Source organism: Helianthus annuus, chromosome 11 (genome assembly GCF_002127325.2).
Source record: "Helianthus annuus cultivar XRQ/B chromosome 11, HanXRQr2.0-SUNRISE, whole genome shotgun sequence".
NCBI classification, from domain to species: domain Eukaryota; kingdom Viridiplantae; phylum Streptophyta; class Magnoliopsida; order Asterales; family Asteraceae; genus Helianthus; species Helianthus annuus.
The window spans coordinates 184,025,405-184,031,149 of record NC_035443.2 but is presented as its reverse complement, the minus strand read 5'-3'; the positions used below and the strand labels follow the sequence as shown (position 1 = coordinate 184,031,149).

The window sequence follows — 5,745 nt, the reverse complement described above, 5'->3', positions numbered from 1 at the left end:
TATCGAAGTGATATGCCAATATATTGAAGCGGCTATGATGTGCATTGTTGGTTCGAAATCTAACTATACGCGTTGTCGGGTCATCTAGTATCACACACTTTTTTTAAGACTAGAAAAATAGAGGAAGCTTCGGTTCAATGGATGATGCTAACGTGAATCAACACTTCGTGTTTGTTTATAACTACTATCAGTTATTATTATTATCCACCCATTTAACAAAATGTTAGGTGTACAATCTCATTAAAAAATAATATAGTTGTTTTTTTGTGAGGGCACGTGTAAACAAAGAAAACATAATTCTATATTATATTGTTCCCGTTGTTGCTAACCGACTTTTGGGCTAATTACAGCCGTTCAAAGTCCTCAACTTTTAATCTCAGCCGTATAAAGTCTCTAAATTCCTTCTAGAAGCAGCAGTTCACGGCAGTTCAGCACTCTCTCACCCATGATCTTGCGGTTTCCTGCAGTTTATCAAGATGCACCAATCAGAAATGCAGGTTGCAATGCGGTTTAAAATGTGTTCCTTATTTTCAGGGACTTAGTGGGGTAGTGGACACTTAACTGCATATTTTGGTGGCTATATAATACAAGTTCAGGTAGTGTAATCTTCTGTCTTTTTTTCGCTTTTCCTGTATTCATACAGCAACACATCTGCAGCAATGGATATCTCGGATGACTTCGTGGACATTTATGAAGACGATCAGCCTGCAAAGAAAGTAAGTTGGAATGTAAGTTGGAATGTAAATTTTAGTTAGCAAAGCATGTGGATGGTTTCTAATTGTTTGTGAATTGCACCAAATATTTAGTCTTCTAATATATGGTAGCAATTGTAATTTTTTCAGCTGGGTTTTGATGCAATGACACCGAAGAAGAATCAAATATGCAGCCCAATGAAAGATTCTCCGAAGGTATCGTTTTAAGTCACAGCTAATGTATAAAAATTGTTTTGATATTTAGTCTGATTAGTTAAATTCTATCAATGTATTGTTTCAGACGGACAGTGGAAGTGTAGAGATCATTTCATATGGACAGCATTTTAGTCCATTCAAATCTGAAATGCATAGGGAGGTTATTGAACAGGTGGTGTTTTTTTTAAATAAAGTTTTCATTGCATAAGTGTATCATGATTGTTTCACACCTATATGTTTTTTTTAAATGGATTATACTAATGTTTTTAGTTCTTGTAGTTTCAGAACATAGAAAAACAAGCTAAAAGAAAGCATGCGCTCCTAACTTGGAAATGGTATGAGGTCATTGATATTACCCAAAGTGAAGATTCGAATGGTCGGAAAGATGATTTTAAGGCAAAACAACAAGATGATTTGGAGTCTGAGTTAAGTGATACAACAGACTCTTTGGATAGTCCATTGAAAAGATCAAAGATTCCACGTATAACTAAAAATTGCAACGATCATGTTGGATGGGTTGAATTTTAAGTTTACTCAGTTTAAGTCCTGTTTTGTCATAGTCATCTTTTATGTTTTGCCTTTCAAGTCAGTGTTTGTTAAGGTTTGTTTGTTCAACTATTTTTAGTTTAAATATAGTTTCCTTTTTCAATTTATTTTTCTATGTTTTATATGTTAACTATATTACATAATTTATATGTTAACTATATTACATAATGTGTTATCATCAAAATCAACCAATCAGTTAGATTAAGTTTTCCTAACTCATTGTTTTTGTTACTATTATAATAAGTTTTAGCATATATGTTGATGATTAATTGTTTATTTAATAATAAACATTACTGTTATGAAAAAAAAAGAAAATGTAGGTAGCGGTTTTCACGAATTTGTATGTATGTTTATAAAGGTTAAATCTTCTTTTACTTTCAAAATACGTAAAAAAAATTCCAGATATGCATAACTTCAACAGTTATATAAGTAGTTACACATAATTCATAGAAAAACAATCTAGAAAATTAAGTACCCAATAATATCCTGTTTCATGTTAACAAATTCCGTGTTCTCAAACAAGAGGCCTATTTAGGTATTTAAAAAAATATTTAGTCCTTTATAGGTTTTTTTAAAATAATAAGTTTTCTATTATTTAGAGTGAAAATTCAAAATAGCATTCAGTTATATAAATAACAACGGGAAAAGAATAAGATATTTTGAAAAAAAACCTCTAAAAAGACGGTTATACTGAATTAATGTTGAAGTCAGCCTTCTTAGTCACGTTACCATGATCATCGGGCCACTAAGCGATGATCAAGTAACTAACTTAGGGTTTTAGAAATTAATATAATCGTTCGGTTATGTTAAGTTTATTTCTAAGTCAGTCCACTTACCCACTTGTCATGATCCTTGCTCACTAACCCATGATTGAATAACTACCTATGTTTTACTCAATAAATGAACTGTTTTCATTAAAAGTCGGACATGTAGCTCTATATAAGATATCGCTAATATCCCTAAAATTCGTGTATTACTGTATTTCTAGATCTAATATCAGAAACTATCGAGTTATGAAAAAGTTGAAGGGGTGCCTTTACTCAACCTCTGAGTCGAACACTAAGTTGCCTGACCTTGGTCCTGACTTAATAATGTCAGAGATACTGGCAAGACTTCCTGCAAAATGTGTAGGTCGTGCAAAGAAGGTATGTAAAGAATGGTTGTCATGTATATCGTCGAAGGAGTTTGTCATGATGCACTGTAGACATATGTGTAAGGGGTCTAGACAAAAAGTTCTTAGTATTGGACAGGAATCATGCTTTATTTCCAGCACGGGTGTTGATTTAGTCGATGAGAAAACAATGATTACCCTACCGTTTCATGTTCGCTCTTCTGATGTGTGGATTTTATCAAGCTTGAATGGGCTTTTATGTGTTTGTTTACGCAATACGTTTGAAATGCTTATTTGGAATCCGTTGATCCGTAGCTGCATCAACATATCTGATTCTAAGTCTTATGTTTTTTTCAAAATCTATTCCGATGCTATTTGCCTATACATCGATTCCTCTAATGATTACAGAGTTTTACATATAAAACGTGGTCGTTTTACAGTTGATGTTATGGCTTATTCAAGGAGGACCAGTCATTGGAAGAGAATACCGTTTTTACAAAAAAAGGCATTACCATACTAATGGTTATGTGTGGTCGGGGGGGACTTTTTGTGAGGATGGTTTATATTTTACTGTATTCCAGTTTTGGCTTGCTGGTGATATTGTCATAATTCGATTTGATGTGAATACAGAGACGTTTTCAGAAATAGGGTTTCCATATGTTGGCAATGGTGAAACATGTCAGGGGAACTTGGTTAATATGAATAACAAACTTCACGTGTTTGTTAGTCATGGGTTTATAGATATGGTTGTGGATCTATGGCGTTATGAAGGTGAGAATTGGACGAAGGTCATGTTGTTTCCGAAGATCAGTTATATTCCAACGCCAGTTTGGTGCTCAATTACACATGTTAGTTCAGAAGAAAAGTGTTTTGTGATGACAGATTGGGGTGAGGTTTATGAAATAGATTTGAACAAGAAGACATGTGACCTTTTCATAACAAGCGATTGGAATCATGCTATACGGACAGCAATGTATGTGGAAACTATTGTGCCAGCAAGTCTTCAGTAATACATGTTGTTTGCTAATCCCTTTTTTTTTGCTTCGAAATGTTTGTTGAATTTTTAAAAATTCCTTCATCGGATGTAATATTCTTTTTTTAGTTAATGTTTGCTTTTTACTCTACTACTTGTTTGTGTATTATTTGTTTATAAAGAATTGCTTATATATTATGTTTAGATAAATATAAAATTATATTTTTAATTGTTATTGTATTCCAATGTCAGTACACATAAAAGTTTTTAATAAATATGTCTTCATTAGTGGAATTATCAAATAGTTTAATATTTTTGTTGATGCATTTACAGAAGTTCAGCTTTGTTTATAAAAAATTCAAATGAAAATTTAGCTGGTATATAAAACTTATAGGTTTAGTAACTGATTATGCAGTTATTTTAAAAATATTTTCAGTTTAGCCCACTTTCCCACTATCCCATGATTTATTAACTGTCTGAATTAATATTAACTTCCATGAGAAAAATTCGGATGTTAGCTCTATATAATGTAGTTCTATGACCTTACAGTGTCTTTCTTTCTTCGAATTTTGTTTACCATAAGAATCATCATATTGAGTAGCTTTGGAGAGCCAGTTGGAGAATTAAGGTATGTTTTCCTAATCTCTTTAGTTCATCTTTTTTCTACAAATCAGTTTGAATGTGTGTTTGCTTTTTTAGTTTAAACAATAGAATCAAAACCATTTAGGTGTTTGATATATGTTCAAATACATGTAGACCGATTTCTTATTAAATGTGAACATTCTACCAGTGTCAGATCAAAGCTAAGTACACTTAAGTGTTATATCTAAAACGCAGTCTATAACTTATAGGAAAAACATAAATTGTGCAAATTATACCTTTAAATTCAAACAATGTTTTATTAAAGCAAACACATAGGCATAATAAGAAGTATGAATCAGTGGTTAGAAAGACTTACAGTGCCATAATTTTTTATTAAGAGCATGGGTTGCAAGATTCACAATATGTCCGTAAGCTGATTCAAACTCTCAAGGATAAGCCTAGCTTCTGTCTTTCATATGATCCCTCCTGTTAGCACATTAAAACAGACAAAACCTTACTACTGATTCAATGATGTAGTCATAAGCATAAGAAATAAAACTTACAAAGTGTCTGCCAAGTTTTGGATCCAACCCAGCCCCCATTTGTTTATGTTCTAGAGCTTATCTATGCCATGTCTTTAACTCGGTGGTAACATATTGAGGACAACGAAAAATCCTAAGCCCATCAATCTACCGAAACACAGATCTGGCATGTTTGCATAACTGAAGGCCTAAATTCCGAATATCTCTAATCGAATATGAATAAGCATAATAATATCAATCCACAACCGTTAACCCTAAAATTGCCTTAATACAGTTCTGACATGTTTGAATAACTCAAACCCTAAAATCCGGAGGTTATTTATCAAATATGAAGATCCACATCCATTAACCCTAATCGAGAATCAAAGAAGGTATTAATCGAATATGAAGAACCCTAGTCGAACAAAATAGTATCATGTATAATATGCTAGGGTTTAGAGAGGTAAATACCTTGAAATTTTGAATCGATTGAACTGATGATACGTATGACGGAGAAGAATGGAGTGTACACAAGTATAACCATGGTGAATGGCCGTGGAAACTGTTGATGTCTCGATGAATACGGGATGCAGAGAGGAGCGACTTGGACAAGAAAGAGGGATGAATTCATTGCATATGTGGTTAGGGTTGAGTTAACTGCCGTTATGTAGTATCCGTTTCTTAATTTGGATTATCCGTATTCAGTATCCAAACCGGCCCGTCTCATGTTTACCTGATCCAGTTTGTTAACCTGGCCCAAAATGCTAATGTGATATATCTGGCCCATATTGATACAAATTCATACTTTAGTTTGTAATAATTGTTTTATTGTTATTAGTTAACATATTTTTGTTGATTTAATTTTTATTTTTAATATTTTTATTATCCTATATTGTGATAATACATGTTTTCTTTGTTAGTTATAATATTATATAAATATTCAAGACCTATTATTAGTATGTATTTTATGCTTGAAACTTACGATGATTTAATTTTTCTTTTTTTTGTAAATTGTGTTTTTAGATAAAAGCGGTATGTCGTGCCTTCCATTTTTATTAGTAATGTTGGATATAATTGCAAGACTTCCACCAAAAAATGTTGCTC

General features: G+C 32.4%; 1 long non-coding RNA gene across 1 annotated transcript; it reads left to right on the top strand.

Moving 5' to 3' along the window:
• Positions 1–348: 348 nt before the first annotated feature.
• Positions 349–1,032, top strand: LOC110926308. Its single transcript, XR_004873329.1, has 3 exons — positions 349–716; positions 843–908; positions 994–1,032. It is a non-coding gene; the product is annotated as an uncharacterized LOC110926308 (long non-coding RNA).
• The last annotated feature ends 4,713 nt before the right edge of the window (positions 1,033–5,745 follow it).